The sequence below is a fragment of the Dendrobates tinctorius genome, unplaced genomic scaffold, assembly GCF_039654945.1.
Source record: "Dendrobates tinctorius isolate UK_male_01 unplaced genomic scaffold, ASM3965494v1 ptg000127l, whole genome shotgun sequence".
In the NCBI taxonomy this organism is placed as follows: Eukaryota; Metazoa; Chordata; class Amphibia; order Anura; family Dendrobatidae; genus Dendrobates; species Dendrobates tinctorius.
The window spans coordinates 16328101-16348406 of record NW_027361795.1 but is presented as its reverse complement, the minus strand read 5'-3'; the positions used below and the strand labels follow the sequence as shown (position 1 = coordinate 16348406).

The 20306-nt window shown below is 43.3% G+C and overlaps 1 non-coding gene and 2 pseudogenes across 1 annotated transcript; all 3 read right to left on the bottom strand.

Moving 5' to 3' along the window:
- Positions 1–468: 468 nt before the first annotated feature.
- On the bottom strand, positions 469–659 carry LOC141047498 (U2 spliceosomal RNA). Its single transcript, XR_012219823.1, has one exon. It is a non-coding gene; the product is annotated as a U2 spliceosomal RNA (small nuclear RNA).
- Positions 660–1598: 939 nt separating this feature from the next.
- Positions 1599–1767, bottom strand: LOC141047499 (U2 spliceosomal RNA; annotated as a pseudogene).
- A 5006-nt stretch (positions 1768–6773) lies between these two features.
- LOC141047509 (U2 spliceosomal RNA) lies at positions 6774–6952 on the bottom strand (annotated as a pseudogene).
- Between the last annotated feature and the right edge of the window lie 13354 nt (positions 6953–20306).

Below are 20306 nucleotides of genomic sequence, written 5' to 3'. Positions count from 1 at the left end.
GCCACGAGAGGGTGACAATGTTTCAAAATAGCCATCATTGATTCAGGAATGTGTTAGAAATTCAATAACTTAACTACACATGGGATGCTTGAATTAAGGCTGGAAGTAATGAGGGCAAGGGGCTGCAGGCCTTGTAGCAGGTGGGTTTGCAGAAATGTATCTATCCAAAGCGAAACACATTACTGCAGCTTATCACACCTATTCCTATCCAGCAGCAAAGGCCGAGATAGATCATTATTTAAATTACAGATTGAATACAATACAATGCCTTCCATACAGAGGTGAATACTTGATGTAGCAGAGTTGGTCAAGTTAAATCAAGCCAAAGGAATATGAAATGTGCAGCGCGGACCCAGAAAAAACTAATGCAGAGCAACCAAAGATGAAAAAAGCATTCAGATTTTGCTTTGAAAAGACAACTTGCTTTGGTTTCAATTCAATTCAGTCTGTTTTTGGAAACCGGTTTAGAGAGAGCGCACCATCCCCAAAGATACTGCCATAACGGGGCAATACATGGAGTAAATAGAATAAGCTCTTTTTCCATCTCCCTGTTCTAAAAATCCATTTAATATATGGTCCCCAAATAGGGGACGTATCAGATATTAAACTGATAAGGATGAGCGTAGTTCCCCCCACACCACCCCACACCCCCCAACTGTCTGCAGAGGCTTTCCTCAGCAGACTGAAGCTGGCTGCTGATGCGCAGCTGTTAAATACTCAGGGCTGCCCATTGTAACACGTGATCCAATTGTTCCATTGGCCCATTGTGACACTTGATCCAATTGTTCTATTGGCTCATTATGACACGTGATCCAATTGTTCCATTGGCCCATTGTGAAGCGTCAAAGTGTTCCATGAATAGAATACATTCTATCACAGTGTTCCATGAATGGAACACATTCTATCTACTGCAGGCAGGCAGAGCACATAGCTGCTACAAGCCACTAGAATACTCTCAGACAGGTGATGGTAGGCCGAACATTCAATTAACACTCCAGATAAATTGTTTCTTTTTTATTGAATTCATATAAATATACACAAATACACACACATATATATATATATATATATATATATATATATATTCAAAATTTAAAAGTAAATTTCAAAATTTCGAAAGTTGGCAGGCCACAAGACAGTGACAATATTTCAATATAGCTCTCATCGAGTTAGGAATGTGTTAGAAATTGAATAAATTAAATACACATGGGATATTTGAATTAAGGCGGGAAGTAATGAAGGCAAGGGGGTGCAGGCCTTGTAGCAGGTGGGTGTGCAGAAATGTATCTATCCAAAGCGAAGCACATTACTGTAGCTTATAACACCTGTACCTACCAAGCAGCAGAGGCCGAGATAAATCATTATTTAAATTACAGATTGAATACAATACAATGCCTTCCATATAGAGGTGAATAATACTTGATGTAGCAGAGTTGGTCAAGTTAAATCAAGCCAAAGGAATTTGAAATGTTAAACGCGGACCAAGAAAAAACTAATTTAGAGCAACCAAAGTTGAAAAAAGCATTCAAATATTGCTTTGAAAAGACAACTTGCTTTGGTTTCCTTTCAAATCAGTTTTCTTTTGAAAACGGGTTTAGAAAGAGCGCACCATCCCCGAAGTTACTGCAATGACGGGGCGATACATTGAGTGAATAGAGCAAGTTCTTTTTCCATCTCCCTGTTCAAAAAATCCATTTAATATATGGTTCCCAGATAGGGGACGTATCAGATATTAAACTGATAAGAACGAGCTTGTTTCCCCCCCATCACCCCTCACCACCCCTCCTGTCTGCTGAGGCTTCCTCAGCAGACTGAAGTTGGCTGCTGCCGCGCACCTGTTAAATACTCTGGACTGCTTATTGTGACACGTGATCCAATTGTTCCATTGGCCCATTGTGACATGTGATCCAATTGATCCATTGGTTCATTGTGACACGTGATCCAATTGTTCCATTGGCCCATTGTGACGCGTCAAAGTGTTCCATGAATAGAATACATTCTATCACAGTGTTCCATGAATGGAACACATGGTATCTACTGCAGGCAGGCAGCACACATAGCTGCTACAAGCCACTAGAATACTCTCAGACAGGTGAACGTAGGCCGAACATTCAATTAACATGCCAGATAAATTGTTTCTTTTTTATTGAATTCATATAAATATACACAAATACATATATATATATATTCAAAATGTAACCCCTTTCTGTCATGTGATGTACTATCCCGTCCATGTGCCCTGGGACTTAATTCCCAGGGACGGGATAGTACGTCACAGCGATCAGCGGCGCCCACGTGGTGAGCGCCGCTGATCGCGGCCGGGTGTCAGCTGATTATCACAGCTGACACCCGGCACAATCTGTCAGGGGCAGTCACGGACCACCCCCGACACGTTAACCCCTTGCACACCGCGATCAAACATGATCGCGGTGTACCGGGGTTTAAAGGGAAGCATCGGCAGGGAGGGGGCTCCCTCCGTGCTTCCCTGAGCCCCCCACAGCAGCGCAATGTGCAGCGCTGCTGCGGGGGGCTCCATCCCTGCAGGTCCCCGAATCCAAGATGGCGACGGGGATCTTCGGGGTCCTGCAGGGGGCTGGCTTCCTCATGTCTGCAAAGCGCAGGCAAGGAGGAAGCCATGTGCAGTGCCTGTGACAGATCGCTGATCTGTCACAGTGATCTGTGACATGACATATCAGCGATCTGTCACAGGACAGTGATGTGCCACCTGGGACAATGTAATAAAGTTAAAAAAAATTGTAAAAATAATTTTTAAAAAATCGCTAAATAAATTAAAAAAGTAAAATATTCCCTAATAAATTCATTTTTTGGAAATAAAAAAATAAATAAATTAAAAATACACATATTTGGTATCGCCGTGTCCATAACGACCCACCCTATAAAACTGTCCCATTAGTTAACCCCTTTAGGGAACCCCTTAAAAAATAAAAATAAAAAACGAAGCAAAAAATAATGATTTATTATCATACCGCCGAACAAAAAGTGCAATAATGTGCGATCAAAAAGACGCATATAAATATGCAAGGTACCGCTGAAAACGTCATCTTGTCCCACAAAAAACAAGCTGCCATACAGCATCATGAGTGAAAAAATAAAAAAGTTATAGCTCGCAGAATAAAGCGATGCAAAAATAATTATTTTTTATGTAAAATAGTTTTCATTGCATAAAAGTGCCAAAACATAAAAAAAACCTAAATGAGGTATCGCTGTAACCGTACTGACCCGAGGAATAAAATGGCTTTATCAATTTTACCGCACGCGGAACGGTGTAAACGCACCCCCCAAAAGAAATTCATGAAACGCTGGTTTTTGTTCATTCTGCGTCCCAAAAATCGGAATAAAAAGTGATCAAAAGATGTCACATGCCTGAACATGATACCAATAAAAGCGTCAACTCGTCCTGCAAAAAATAAGACCTCACATGACTCAGTGGGTCAAAATATGGAAAAATTATAGCTCTCAATATGTGGTGATGCAAAAACTATTTTTACAATAAAAAGCGTCTTTTAGCGTGTGACAGCTGCCAAATATAAAAACTGCCATAAATAGTAAATCAAACCCCCCGTTATCACCCCCTTAGTTAGGGAAAAATAATAAAATAAAAGAAATGTATTTATTTCCATTTTTCCATTAGGGTTAGGGTTAGGGCTAGGGTTAGGGTTGGGGCTAGGGTTAGGGTTAGGGCTAGGGTTAGGGTTAGGGCTAGGGTTAGGGCTGACATTAGGGTTAGGGGTGTGTTGGGGTTAGGGTTGCAGTTAAAATTGAGGAGTTTCCACTGTTTGGGCACATCAGGTGCTCTGCAAATGCAACATGGCGTCTGATCTCAATTCCAGCCAATTCTGCGCTGAAAAAGTCAAATGGTGCTCCTTCCCTTCCAAGCTCTGCCATGTGCCCAAACAGTGTTTTACCACCACATATAGGGTATCACCGTACTCAGGACAAATTGCAAAACAACTTTTGGGGTCCAATTTCTCCTGTTACCCTTAGGAAAATAAAAAATTGGGGGCAAAAATATCATTTTTGTGGAAAAAATGATTTTATTTTCACGCCCGGGCTTTATAAACTTCTGTGAAGCACTTGGGGGTTCAAGGTGCTCACCACACATCTAGATAAGTTCTGTGGGGGGTCTATTTTCCAAAATGGGGTCACTTGTTGGGAGTTTCAATAGTTTAGGTACATCAGAGGCTCTCCAAATGCACATGACACCCGCAGAACATTCCATCAAAGTCTGCATTCCAAAACGTCACTACTTCCTTTCCGAGCCCTGACGTGTGCCCATACAGTAGTTTTCTCCCACATTTGGGCTATCAGCATACTCAGGACAAATTGGGCAACAACTTTTGGGGTCCAATTTCTCCTGGTACCCTTGGGAAAATAAAAAAAATGGGGACTAAAAGATCATGTTTGTTGAAAAAATACGATTTTTTTATTTTCACGCCCGGTCGTTATAAACTTCTGTGAAGCACTGGGGGGTTCAAAGTGCTCACCACACATCTAGATAAGTTCCTTGGGGGTCTAGTTTCCAAAATGGTGTAATTTGTGGGGGGTTTCTACTGTTTTGGTACATCAGGGGCTTTCCAAACGCGACATGGTGTCCGATCTCAATTCCAGCCAAAAACGTCAAATGGCGCTGCTTCCCTTCCGAGCTCTGCCATGCGCCCAAATAGTGGTTTACCCCCACATGTGGGGTATCAGCATACTCAGGACAAATTGCACAATAAATTTTAGGTTCCTGTTACCATTGGAAAAATAAGAATTGAGGGTGAAAAGATCATTTTTTTGGAAAAAATATGATTTTTTAATTGTACGGCTGTACATTATAAACTTCCGTGAAGCCCTTGGGGGTTCAAAGTTCTCACCACACATCTATATAAGTTCCTTGGGGGGTCTAGTTTCCAAAATGGTGTCTTTTGTGGGGGCTTCCACTGTTTTGGTACATCAGGGGTTTTCCAATCTCGGCATGGTGTCCGATCTCAATTCCAACCAAAAAAGGCAAATGGCGCTGCTTCCCTTCTGAGCTCTGCCATGCGCCCAAATAGTAGTTTACACCCACATATGGGGTATCAGCGTACTCAGGACAAATTGCACAATAACTTTTAGGGTCCTGTTACCCTTGGGAAATTAAAAATTGCGGGTGAAAAGATCATTTTTGTGGAAAAATATGATTTTTTAATTGTACCACTGTACGTTATAAACTTCTGTGAAGCCCTTGTTGGTTCAAAGTTCTCACCACATATCTAGAAAAGTTCCTTGGGGGGTCTAGTTTCCATAATGGGGTCACTTGTGGGGGGTTTCCACTGTTTAGGTACATCAGGGGCTCTCCAAACGTGACATGGCGTCCGATCTGAATTGTAGCCAATTTTGCATTGAAAAAGTCAAACAGCGCTCCTTCCCTTCAGAGCTCTGCCATGCGCCGAAACAGTGGTTCCCCCCACATATCAGGTATCAGCGTACTCAGGAAAAACTGCACAATAACTTTTGCAGTCCAACTTCTCCTGTTACCCTTGGTAAAATAAAAAAAATAGAACATGAAGAATTTTTTGTGAAAAAAAGTTAAATGTTCATTTTTTTAAATATTCAAAAAATTCCTGTGACGCACCTGAAGGGTTAATAAGCTTCTTGAATGTGGTTTTGAGCACCTTAAGGGGTGCAGTTTTTAGAATGGTGTCACTTTTGGGTATTTTCTATCATATAGACCCCTCAAAGTGGCTTCAAATGTGATGTGGTCCGTAAAAATAAAATGGTGTTGCATGAATGAAAAATCGCTGGTCAACTTTTAACCCTTATAACGTCCTAAGAAAAAAAAATTGGGTTCCAAAATTCTGCTGATGTAAAGTAAACATGTGGGAAATGTTACTTATTAAGTTTCTTGTGTGCCGTATCTCTGTGATTTAAGGGCATAAAAATTCAAAGTTAGAAAATTGCGAAATTTTCGCCACATTTCCGTTTTTTTCACAAATAAACGCAAGTTATATGAATGAAATTTTACCACTAGCATGAAGTACAATATGTCTCGAGAAAACATTGTCAGAATCACCAGGATCCATGGAAGCCTTCCAGAGTTATTACCTCAAAAAAGCAAAGTGGTCAGAAATGTAAAAATTGGCCCGGTTATGAACATGCAAACCACCCTTGGGGGTTAAGGGGTTAAAAGTACATTTCAAAATGTAAGAGTTGGCAGGCCACAAGAGGGTGACAATGTTTCAAAATAGCCATCATTGAGTCAGTAATGTGTTAGAAATTGAATAAATTAACTACACATGGCTGCAGGCCTTGTAGCAGGTGGGTGTGCAGAAATGTATCTATCCAAAGCGAAACACATTACTGCAGCTTATCACACCTGTACCTGCCAAGCAGCAAAGGCCGAGATAGATCATTATTTAAATTACAGATTGAATACAATACAATGCCTTCCATATAGAGGTGAATAATACTTGATGTAGCAGAGTTGGTCAAGTTAAATCAAGACAAAGGAATTTGAAATGTGAAACGTGGACCAAGAAAAAACTAATGCAGAGCAACCAAAGTTGAGAAAAGTGTCATGGTTAGGACATGGTAAATGTCCTGTTCTCACAGGGTTAACTTTTGCCGGCCTCTCTTTGGATCTGGGAGGGGTATTTATACTCTCTCCAGACTAAGATTCCCTGTCAGCTATACTGTTATTCAAAGTTGAAAAAAGCATTCAAATATTGCTACGAAAAGACAACTTGCTTTGGTTTCAATTCAATTCATTCTATTTTTGGAATCCAGTTTAGAGAGAGCGCACCATCCCCGAAGATAATGCAATGACGGGGCGATACATGGAGTGAATAGATCTAGCTCTTTTTCCATCTCCCTGTTCTAAAAATCCATTTAATATATGGTCCCCAGATAGGGGACGTATCAGTTATTAAACTGATAACAACAAGGGTGGTCCCACCACCCCCCCAACTGTCTGCTGTGGCTCCCTCAGCAGACTGAAGCTGGCTGCTGCCACGCAGCTGTTAAAAACTCTAGGCTGCCCATTGTGACACGTGATCCAATTGTTCCATTGGCCCATTGTGACACGTGATCCAATTGTTCCATTGGCCCATTGTGACGAGTCAAAGTGTTCCATGAATAGAATACATTCTATCTACTGCAGGCAGGCAGCGCACATAGCTGCCATAAGCCACTAGAATACTCTTAGACTGGTGAACGTAGGCCGAACATTCAGTTAACACAACAGATAAATTGTTTCTTTTTTATTGAATTCATATAAATATACACAAATACATATATATATGTATATATATATATATATATATATACATATATAAATTCAAAATGTAAAAGCAAATTTCAAAATTTAAAAGTTGGCAGGCCACAAGAGGGTGACAATGTTTCAAAATAGCCATAATTGAGTCAGGAATGTGTTAGAAATTGAATAACTTAACTACACATTGGATACTTGAATTAAGGCGGGAAGTAATGAGGGCAATGGGCTGTAGGCCTTGTAGCAGGTGGGTGTGCAGAAATGTATCTATCCAAAGCGTAACACAATACTGCAGCTTATCACACCTGTACCTACCAAGCAGTAGAGGCCGAGATAGATCATTATTTAACCCCTTAATGTCCATTGACGTGCACAGTCTGTCATGGGCAGTTGTAAGTTACCGCACCAGGATGGACTGTGCACGTCATGGCTTTGAACTGTCACTGCCAGGGGTGAACCTAGCCTCTTTGCTGCCTGAGGCGAACAGCAGAATGACACCCCCACCCGCACACAAAGTAAATTTTTATATCTAGATTGTAAAACTGAGTACAATAGTGGACATTTTGATTTAGATAAATAGAAAGAAAGAGGTGTCCAAACACAAGGATGGCAGTGCTATCGCATGCACATACAAGAACAACACAGAAGTATGCAGAACAAGGATCATTAATGGCAATGGTAGGCGTGGCACAGGGCCGGACTGGGAAAGAAATGCAGCCCTGCCACACAAATCCCACCAGCCCACAAACTATAACACTCATCAGCCCCAATCAGTGAATTTTTGCTATACTTTGTCGTCCCCTCATCACTCTCTTAAAGGAGTTATTTGAAGAGCCACATGTGAATGGCACCACAGTGCGTATGATTGACCACAGCTCCATTTACAGGGTGCTCTTCAAAGCTACGTTTCCCAGGATCATGGGGGTCCCAGCAGTCAGATCCACAACAAACAGAAAGTCAACCCCTATCACCACATAATGCTCCATACAGTATTATGGACCCCATATATTACTGCATACAGTATTATGGGCCCCATATAATGCTCCATACAGTATATTGGACCCCATATATTATTTCATACAGTATAATGGGCCCCATATATTACTTCATACAGCAAAAATGGGCCCCATATAATTCTTCTCCCCATACCCCTGCTCTGGTCTCCTCAGTGTATTCTGATCCTCCGCACTGCTTGGCACAGGGACATCATTAACTTTACGTATATAAATTGTCCACTTGGACTGATAGTAATAGTGATTTGTTTGTACCCTGTTGTCTGGGGCTGGCCCACTTTATGGGGGTGCTCAGGGCATATGATTATACACCAGTAAAAAGTATGAGAGGCTCAATGTGACCAGTTCCAGCTAGTTTCCTACCCCTCTTATTCTACCGGTACTGTGGGTACACTGACTGAGGAAAAGAAAGAAAGAACAGAGAGAGGAAAAAAGAAAACAGAGATAGAAAGAAAGAACAGAGAGAGAAAGAAAGAGAAGAAAGAAAGAAAGAACAGAGAGAGAAGGAAAGAAGAAAAAAAGAAAGAAATAGAGAAAGAACAGAGAGAGAAAGAAAGAGGGGACAGAAAAAATGAACAGAGATAGAGAAAGAAAGAAAGAGGGGACAGAAAAAAGAACAGAGAGCGAGAGAAAAAAGAAAGAGGGGAAAGAAAGAAAGAACAGAGAGGGAGAGAGAAAGAAAGAGGGGAAAGAAAGAACAGAGAGAAAGAACAGAGAGAAAAAGAACAGAGAGAGAGAAAGAGAGGAAAGAAATAAAGAACAGAGAGAGAAAAAAAAGAACACAGAAAGAAAGAATGAGGGGAAAGAAAGAGAAAAGAGAGAGAAAGAAAGAACAGAGAGAGAAAGGAAGAACAGAGAGAGAGAGAAAGGAAGAAAGAACAGAGAGAGAATGAAAAAACAGAGAGAAAAAGAAAGAAAGATTAGAGAGAGAGAGAAAGAGGGGAAAGAACAGACCGAAAGAAAGAACAGAGAGAAAGGAAGAGGGGAAAGAAAGAAAGAACAGAGAGAAAGAAAGAAGAGAGAGAAAGAGGAAAGAAAGAACAGAGAGAGAAAGAAAAAAAAGAAAGATTAGAGAAAGAAAGAACAGAGAGAGAAAGAAAGAAAGATTCTATAAAGATACTATAGCAGCCCGGCTCCCATTGTAGTGCTCACTTGAGCCTCCCGATGCAGGACATATCATGATCCGCTCTCACATGGCCAGCATCCCCGAGTCCAAGGCAATCACGCTGTCTGCGCTGTTGGAGGAGGACACGGTGATGGATCTGAAGCATTCCCTGAAGTGCCTCAATGGTTCCGTCACAATCTCCTCCTGAAATTACCCCATTTCCGGTTAGCTTCTAGCACGTCACTTCCGGTGGAACGTCATGTGCGAATTTTAAAGTGCTCCTCGGGGCTCCGCCGTGTACTCCTGTGTCCGCGGGAAAAGTAAGCTCCCGGCCGGGGCAGAGGCGGCTCCACTCCGTACACCCCATACGCACGCAGCTCCACTCCGTACACCCCGTACACATGCAGCTCCGCTCCGTACACCCCGTACACACGCGGCTCCACTCTGTACACCCCGTACACACGCGGCTCCGCTCCATACACCCCGTACACACGCGGCTCCGCTCCGTACACATGCTGCTCCGCTCCATACATCTCGTACACACGCGGCTCCACTCTGCACACCTCACGCGCACACACATGGCTACACTCAGTAAACCTCGTACACATGCGGCTCTGCTCTGTACACCTTTTACACACGTGGCTATGCTCTGTACTCCTTGTACACACACGGCTCCGCTCCGTAAACCTTGTACACACGCAGTTCCGCTCTGTCCACCTCGCACACACGCGGCTCCACTCCATAGACACGGCTCCGCTCCGTACACATGCGGCTCCACAAACCTCGTACACATGCGGCTCTGCTCCATACACCTTTTACACATGTGGCCACGCTCTGTTCACCTTGTACACACATGGCTCCACTCAGTAAACCTTGTACACATGCGGCTTTGCTCCATACACCTCGAACACGTGACTCCAATCCGTACACATACAGCTCTGTTCTGCTCCATACACACACGGCTCAGCTCCGTACACTTCGTACACACAGGGCTCCGTTTAGTATGTCCTATATACACGTGGCTCTGCTCTGTACACCTCGCACACACACGGTTCCGCTCCGTACACCTCGCACATGCACGGCTCCGCTCCATACACCTCGCACACACGCAGCTCCGTTCCATACACCTCGCACACACGAGTCTGCTCCGTACACCTCGCACACGCGCGACTCCGCTCCATGCACCTCGCACACAGATGACTCTGCTCCATACACCTCGCACACACGCGGCTCCACTCTGTACACACGGCTCCGCAAACCTCGTACACATGCGGCTCTGCTCCGTACACCTTTTACACATGTGGTCATGCTCTGTACACCTTGTACACACATGGCTCCACTCAGTAAACCTTGTACAAATGCGGCTTTGCTCCGTACACCTAGCACACACGTGACTCCTCTCCGTACACACACGGCTCTGTTATGCTCCATACACACACGGCTCAGCTCCATACACTTCGTACACACAGGGCTCCGTTTTGTACGCCCCATACACATATGGCTCCGCTCCATACACCTCGCACACGCGCGGCTCCGCTCCATACACCTCACACACGAGTCTGCTCCGTACACCTCGCACACGCGTGACTCCGTTCCATGCACCTCGCACACAGATGGCTCTGCTCCATTTACCTCGCACATGTGCACCTCCGCTCCGTACACCTCGCACACGTGCGGCTCTGCTCCGTACACCTCACACACGTGCAGCTCCACTCTGTACACCTCACACACACATGGCTCCGCTCCGTACACCTCCCACACACATGGCTCCGCTCCATACACCTCGCACACACATGGCTCTGCTCCGTACACTTTGCACACGTGCAGCTATGCTACATCCACCCTGTAAACCCCTCCGACCCCACACAAACTTCCCTCACTCAGCCCGATGACAACCAGCACAGCAGAGTCATGCATAGACCGAGGGCTGATGCACACAGGACCTGTGATGAGGTCACAGGAGGGGAGGAGTCAGGGGTCACATGATAAGGGGGACCTGACTCCTCCCTTCCTGTGACCTCATCAATTACAAGCCTCTGCATGCTACCAGCAGCACCAGCATGCAGAGGCTAAATTGTAGGTGCTGTGGGTAGCAAAGTGCATAATGCCGCCCCCTGTGCACAGCAGCTGCCTGCCGCCTGAGCCACAGGCTTAACTTGCCTCATTATAGGTGAACCCCTGGTTACTGCGTGGAAACACGCAGTGACAGTTCAGTGCCGACAGCTTTGATTGGTCAGTCAAATTGACTGACACAGCAGCGATCGGGCAGGAGAGGCTGAAATTTCAGCCTCTCCTGCCTGATCTCAGTGCAGGAGCTCAGCACTGCAGTGGCTGAGCATCCTTCACTGACAGCCAGGAGCAACGCCCCTGCCACCCCTGGCTGTTAACCCCCTGAGTGCTTCAATCAAGCATGATCGCAGCATTCAGAGGGGAGGCAGAGGGTCGGGGGCTCCCTCTGCCTCAGGTCGGCATTTCCGCAATGTAATCGCGGGGCCTGACCTGTGCCATGATGACCCGGAGGTGTCATGACAACCACCGGGTCATTCAGCTACGGAAAGCTGCTGAGACCATGCTCACAGCATGGTATCAGCAGCTTTCAGCATAGGTATAATGCATTACAATGCTCCAGCATTGTAATGTATTATACCTAAAGTGAAAGTGAAAGTCCTATAAAGGGACAAGGTAAAAAAGAAAACATTTTAAAAAAAAAATATGTAAAAAGAAATATTAAAAAATAATTTAAAAAAATCCCCTAAATATTCCCCTAAAATACACATTTTTATGTAAAAAAAAGTATATATATTGTGGTGTAATGACCACTGTGTCCGCTAGGGGGCGCTGTGCGGATGTCCTAGGAGAAAGGATGAATGGCAGAACCATGAAGGACCGTTATGTATCTCAAGGTGGGTGGCCTTGAGATGGAGACTGATGCATGTATTGACCAGCAGTGATACTGCTGAGGTGTCGTTTCTACGTGTAAGGGAGAAGTCTCCAGGTAACTAGAGAGATGGGCGGACCTGGTTACCTACAAACCCACCCAGGGGTTGTGTTTAAAGCACTGTTGTAAAGAGTGTGAAAATGCCTGAAGGATCTGTGATGAGGTCAGAGTCATGAGACCCAGTGGGCGTGGCTATGAACAATATAATGTGGCCAGGGTGAGTCACAAGGGGTGAATGCAGGGACCTGGTTGGTCCAGAGCGGAAGGTCCCATGAGGAGAGTTGTCTCCTGGCTAACAGCCTGTGTGTGGCTGGGAGTAATGGCTGCCAGCGTCTGAGAGTCCCAGAGGAGAGAGTGGGTGTCTGCAGTGTGGAGAAACAGTCCTGAGGAAACCCTGACGTGGGTGAGATAATGATGAGGCTGAAGAGCCTGTGTATGCTAACCTGTGTGACCACAGGGAGGACAGAGAGAAGCTCTGTCAAAGGACGCTATGCTGATGGGAACTGTATATTACTTGCTTTGGTTTATGCTGCACAATAAACCGCATGGACTATGCTTATGCTTTATGAAAACCTGTGCCAGATCTGGTTTTTGTGGCTGCTGAGCGAGTGATCCCCTACTTAAATGACAGCACTACCTCACAATATATATATATAAACAAAAAAATAAATGTTTCATATCGCCGCATCCGTAAAAATCCAATCTATAAAAGCGTCACTCTAGTTAACCCCTTCAGTGAACGCCGTAAAAAAAAACACAAAAAAGTAGCAAATTATACTTTTTCCAAGCGGTATGATCATACCACTTGGAAAAAGTGCAATAACACGCAATCAAAAAGACGGATACAAATAAGCATGGTACGGCTGTAAATGTCATCTTGTCCCGCAAAAAGCGAGCTGCCATACAGCTCCAATAGCGGAAAAATAAAAAAGTTATAGCTCTCAGAATAAAGTGATGTGAAAATAATTATTATTTCTATAAAGTTTTTATTGTGTAAAAACACCAAAACATAAAAAAAGATAAATGAGGTATCGCTGTAATCATAGTGACTCGAAGAATAAAGCTGCCAAACTAATTTTACCACACGTGGAACGATGAAAAAAAAAAAAAGCAATTCCTGAATTGCTAGTTTTTGTTCATTCTGCCGCCACAAAAATCAGAAGAAAAAGTGATCAAAAACCGTTATGTGCCCGAAAATGGTACCAATAAAATCGTCAGCTCGTCCCGCAAAAAACAAGCCTGCACATGACTCTGTCGACCGGAATATGGAAAAATTATAGCTCTCAAAATACGGCGATTGAAAAATTTCTTACAAAAAATACTTACAAAAAAAAGCGTCTTTTAGTGTGTGACAGACGCTAAACATGAAAAAAGGATATAAATCTGATATCGCTGTAATTGCACCGACCCGAGAAATAAAGTCGCCTAATCACTAATACTGAGCGAGGAACAAGGTAAAAAATAAAACCAATTCTTCACCTTTTGTGGATTTGGGCATTCTGCCTCCCAAGGATCGTAGTAAGGCGATCATAGTGGTTTACCCCTACATATGGGGTATCAGCATACTCAGGACAAATTGCACAACAACTTTTTGGGTCCTATTTCTCCTGTTACCCTTGTGAAAATAAAAATTGGGGGTGAAAAGATCATTTTTTTCTGGAAAAAATATGATTTTTTAATTTTACGGCTATACGTTATAAGCTTCTGTTAAGCACTTGGGGGTTCAAAGTGCTCACCAAAAATTTAGATAGGTTCCTTGGGGGGTCTAGTTTCCAAAATGGGGTCACTTATGTGGGGTTTCCACTGTTTAGGTACATCAGGGGCTCTCCAAACGTGACATGGCATCCACTCTCGATTCCAGCCAATTTGACATTCAAAATCTCAAATGATGCTCCTTCCCTTCTGAGCTCTGCCATGCACCTAAATATTGGTCTTCCTCCACACATGGTGTGTCAGTGTACTTTCTCCTGAAACCCTTGACAAAATAAAAAAAATTGTGTCCAAAGATAAATTTTGGGGAAAATAGTTAAATGTTCATTTTTTCTTTCCACATTGCTTCAATTCTTGTGAAGTACCTAAAGGCTTAATAAACTTCTTGAATGTGGTTTTGAACACCTTGAGGGGTGCAGTTTTTAGAATGGCGTCACTTTTGGGTATTTTCTGTCATATTGACCCCTCAAAGTGACTTCAAATGTGAGATGGTCCCTAAAAAAAGGGTTTTGTAAATTTTGTTGTAAAAATGAGAAATCGCTGATCAACTTTTCACCCTTATAACTTCCTAAAAAGAAAAAATTTTGTGACCAAAATTGTGCTGATGTAAAGTAGACATGTGGGAAATGTTATTTATTAACTATTTTTTGTGACATATCTCTCTGATTTAAGGGCATAAAAATTAAAAGTTAGAAAATTGTTAACTTTTAGAATTTTTTGCCATATTATCATTTTTTTCATAAATAAACGCAAGTCATATCAAAAAAAATTTCCCACTAGCGTGAAGTACAATATATCACTAAAAAACATTTTCAGAATCAGCAGGATCCGTTGAAGAGTTCCAGAGTTATAAGCACATAAATTGGCAGTGGTCTGATTTCAAAATTAAGGCCTGGTCTTTAACCTACAAATGGCTTTGTCGATAAAGGGTTAAATTACAGATTGAATACAATACAATGCCTTCCCTATATAGGTGAATAACACTTGATGTAGCAGAGTTGGTCAAGTTAAATCAAGCCAAAGGAATTTGAAATGTGAAACGCGGACCATGAAAAAACTAATGCAGAGCAACCAAAGTTGAAAAAAGCATTCAAATGTTGCTTTGAAAAGACAACTTGCTTTGGTTTCAATTCAAATCAGTCTGTTTTTGAAAACCGGTTTAGAGAGTGCGCACCATCCCCGAAGATACTGCAATGACAGGACGATACATTGAGTGAATAGAGCAAGCTCTTTTTCCATCTCCCTGTTCTAAAAATCCATTTAATATATGGTCCCCAGATAGGGGACTGTCATGAACTCATTTTCTGCTCCAACAGTTGAGAGTTCCCCCTTCCGTTTTCCCTTTGGTGGTGACAGGAGGTAGTGCTGTTGGTTTTAGTGGTATTGATCTGCCACCTGATGAGGAAGATAACGATTGGATCTCTTGAGTATCAGACTGGATATAAGACAGCTGACGTCCTATCCAGGTGCTGGTGATTCAGCCTGCTTCTCAGGTCCTGGACTTCAGCTCTCTTCCAGTCTTCTCAAGTTAAGTTTGTTTTTTGCTATTGTTCACACTTGCGCTTGTTGGTCAATTCAGTTTTTTGTGTAATCAGCCTGCCCCTGCTGGGGCTATGCTGAAATTCCACTCCTATTAATCAGTATTTGCCAATCTGCTTTTTGTCCCTTATTAGATTGGCCTCTTTTTTTGCTCTGTCTCAGAATGTTTCAGAGTGCTGATATAGGTTTAGAAGTCTAGTGACTTCTGGGTTAATTTTGCTATCAGAAGTGTTGGACAATATTTCTGTAGGTTTTTTTGGCAGATTGCAGACAATGTCTTTCCTTTTCTGTCCTTTTTAGTTAGCCGGGCCCCATCGTTTGCTCAGCCTATTTTTCTGCCTTTGTTTGTATTTTCATCTTGTTTCACCGTCAATACATGTGGGGGGCTGTCTTTCCTTTGGGGTCTGCTCTGGGGCAGTTAGTTTTCCTCTTTTCCTGCTTTACGCTTATGTAGTTCTCCAGTTGTGACGAGGCGTCTAGGACCAACGTAGAAACGCTCCACGACTGCTGCTAGTTGTTGCGGTTAAGATCAGGGATCTGCAATCTGCATAGTTACCAACTTCTCTGGTTTTCTGAGACTTAGCTTGTTGTCTTTTTTTCCTCCTCGGTTTCCCATTCATAACAGAATCACCAGCCATACCGCAGATTCTAGGGTACTCAAAAGCAGGAAAGAATTGTTAGAGAAAGAAAAAAAAAAGTGTCAGAATTTTTTTTTTTTCTAAGTATTTTTTCCTCTTTTTCTCTGGGGCCGTAGGAGGATTTTTTTCCTAATGGAGATTAAGCAACTGTCTGATCGTGTGGAGCAGCTTGCTGCTGAAGTACAGGGAATTTCCACCTACTTTATTCAGTCACATGCTGCTGAACCCAAGATTCCTACTCCTGATATGTTTTCTGGGGATCGGTCTAAATTTCTGAATTTTAAGAATAATTGTAAATTATTTCTTACTTTGAAGCCTAACTCATCGGGGAGCTCTGTGCAGCAGGTTAAAATTGTCATCTCCTTGCTGCGCGGCGATCCCCAAGATTGGGCTTTCTCTCTGACACCTGAAAATCCTATTCTGACTAATGTGGATGCATTTTTTCAGGCCTTGGGGTTGTTGTATGATGAACCTAATGCCGTTGATCAAGCTGAGAGAACCCTGTTGGCATTAAACCATGGTCAGGATCCTGCAGAGTTGTACTGTCAAAAATTCCGAAAGTGGGCAGTCCTTACTACATGAAATGATAGTGCATTGGCAGCTCTCTTTCGGAAAGGTTTGTCAGAGACCGTAAAAGATGATAAGGTGGGATTTCCTGTTCCCTATGGTCTGGATGGCTCTATGTCATTAGCCATTCAAGTTGATCAGCATTTACGTGAACCTAAAACTACACGCGAGGCGCTGCCACCTTTTGAACAAATATCTGAACCTATGCAATGTGATGGGGTTTTGTCTAGGGCGCAACGTCGGGAGTTTAGATGGCGTAATAAGCTGTGTTTTTTCTGTGGAGACGCCTCTCATACTATTTCTGTCTGCCCTAAATGAGAGAAACATTTTGCACACACATTTGCTGTGGGCAGTATACAACCTAAGTTCCTTTTGGCAATTATTCTGATCTGCTCCTTGTCCACATTTTCCACTAAGGCTTTTGTGGATTCAGGAGCAGCTCTGAATCTGATGGATTTGGACTTTGCTAAACATTGTGGTTTGACCATGACGCCTCTGCAGATGCCCATTCCTTTGAGGGGTATTAATGCCACTCCTTTGGCGGAGAATAAACCTCAGTTTTGGACCCAGGTGATAATGCGAGTTGCCCCAGACCACCAAGAAAATTGTAAATTTTTGGTGCTGCATAATTTGCATGATACTATTGTCCTGGGGTTCCCCTGGTTGCAAACTCATAACCCAGTTTTGGATTGGAAATCTGTGCCTGTGGTGAGTTGGGGTTGTCAGTGTGTTCTTAGGGACGCTCCTGTTTTCTCCACCTCTCCTCAGTCTCATGATATTCCTGATTAGCTGGCTGATTTCTCTGATGTTTTTAGTGAGAGTAAGTCTGCATCTTTGCCTCCTCATAGGAGTTATGACTGTGCAATTGAGTTGATGCCTGGGTGTAAATTTCCCAAGGGTCGGCTTTTCAACTTATCTGTACCCGAACATGATGCTACGCGATCCTATATTAAGGAGTCGTTGGAGAAGGGTCATATTAGACCATCCTCGTCACCATTAGGTGCTGTTTTTTTTTGTGGCCAAGAAAGATGGTTCATTAAGACCGTGTATTGATTATCGTTCCCTTAACAAGATGACGGTTAAATATCAGTACCCGTTACCTCTGATGTCTGATTTATTCTCCAGAGTTAAGAGTGCCTGCTGGTTTACTAAGCTTGACCTCAGGGGGGCGTATAATCTTATTCGCATTAAGCACTGGGATGAATGGAAGACAGCGTTTAATACTCCGGAGGGACATTTTGAGTACCTGGTGATGCCATTTGGCCTCTCTAATGCCCCTTCTGTCTTCCAATCTTTTATGAATGATATTTTCCGAGACTTTGTGGATAAGTTTTTGATCATATATCTGGATGATATTTTGATCTTTTCCAGGGATTGGGATTCCCATATGGAACATGTCCGGACTGTGTTCCGGATTTTGAGGGAGAATTCCCTGTTTGTTAAGGGATCGAAGTGCCTCTTTGGTGTACAGAGGATTTCATTTTTGGGATTTATCTTGTCTCCATCGACTATTGAAATGGACCTGGCCAAGGTACAGGCCATTTATGATTGGGTTCAGCCTACTTCTTTGAAGGCTCTCCAGAAGTTTTTGGGTTTTCCTAATTTCTATCGCAGATTTATAGGTAATTTTTCTAGTATTGTCAAACCACTGACTGATCTGACCAAGAAGGGAGCTGATGTGCTGAATTGGTCTCCTGAGGCTGTCTCAGCATTTCAGGAGCTTAAGCAGAGATTTACTTCAGCTCCAGTTTTATGGCAACCTGATGTCTCACTTCCATTTCAAGTGGAGGTGGACGCTTCTGAGATTGGTGCAGGAGCTGTGTTGTCCCAAAAAGACCCTGTGACTTCTAAGATGAATCCCTGTGCCTTCTTTTCTCGAAAGTTTTCCCCATCTGAACGCAACTATGACGTGGGGAATCGGGAATTGCTGGCCATGAAATGGGCATTTGAGGAGTGGAGACATTGGTTGGAGGGAGCTAGACATCAATTTGTGGTCCTCACCGATCACAAGAATCTGATTTATCTGGAGTCGGCCAAACGCTTGAATCCTAGACAGGCTAGATGGGCCTTGTTTTTCACGCATTTTAATTTTGTGGTCTCTTTTCTTTCGGGCACTAAGAATGTTAAGGCAGACGCCCTTTCTAGGAGTTTCTTTGCCGATTCTCTTTGTGTCACCGAGCCTACTACCATCCTAGGTGAGGGGGTAGTTCTTTCTGCCATTTCGCCCGATTTGAGACGCACACTGGAGGAATTTCAGGAGGATAAACCTGAGCGTTGCCTGATGGGAAGATTGTATGTTCCTGACCAGTGGAGAAAGAGAGTGATGTCTGAAGTCCATTGCTCCGCATTGGCTGGTCATCCAGGTATTTTTGGTACCAGAGATTTGGTGAGACGGTCATTTTGGTGGCCTGCCTTATCTCGTGATTTCAGGAATTTTGTACAGTCCTGTGGGACTTGTTCTCGGTCTAAACCCTGTTCTCATTCTAGTGGGTTGCTGATGCCCCTGCCGGTGCCCAAGAGGCCATGGACCCATATCTCAATGGATTTTATTTCTGGTCTTCCTGTCTCTAAGATTCTCTCATTCTGACTGTTATCTGGGCGATTTGTGATAGATTTTCAAAGATGGTCCATCTTGTACCACTCCCAAAGTTGCCATCTTCCGCTGAGTTGGTGCCCTTGTTTTTACAACAGGTGGTTCGGTTACACGGGATTCCCTAGAACATTGTGTCCAATAGAGGGGTCCAGTTTGTTTCCAGATTCTGGAAAGCCTTTTGTTCCAATCTGGGAATTCAGATATCCTTCTCCTCCGCGTTTCATCCCCAGACCAATGTGCAGACTGAGAGAACAAACCAGACCCTGGAGTCTTATTTAAGATGTTTTATATCTGCTGATCAAGATGATTGGGTCTCATTTTTGCCCTTGGCCGAATTTGCGCTGAACAATAGAGCTTGTTCTGCCACTCTGGTCACCCTTTTTCTGTAATTTTGGGTTTCATCCTCGATTCTCTTCAGGGCAAGTGGAATCTTCATCCTGCCCAGGTGTGGACACTGTGGTTGTGAGAATGCAGCAGATATGGGACCAAGTGGTGGATAAGTTGTCACTCTCTCAGGAAAAGGCCCAACGTTTTTCCAACCGGCGTAGGACCATTGGGTGATATGGTTAGGCTGTCATCTAAGAATATTCCTATGAAGGTTGCATCTCCAAAATTTAAGCCAAGATTTATTGGACCTTATAAGATTTTGGAGATTCTTAATCCTGTTTCTTTTCGATTGGCTCTTCCAGTTACGTTCAAAATCCATAACGTATTTCACAAGTCACTGTTGAAGAGGTTTGTTGAGCCAGTAGTTCCTGTGGCGGCACCTCCTGATCCTGTATTGGTTAAAGGCAATGTGGAATGTGAGGTAGAGAAAATATTGGATTCTCGTTTGGTTAGACAGAGACTCCAGTATTTGGTCACATGGAAGGGTTATGGCCAGGAGGATAATTCTTGTGTCTCTGCCTCTGATATTCATGCCAATAAATTGGTTCGTGCTTTTCACCGGGC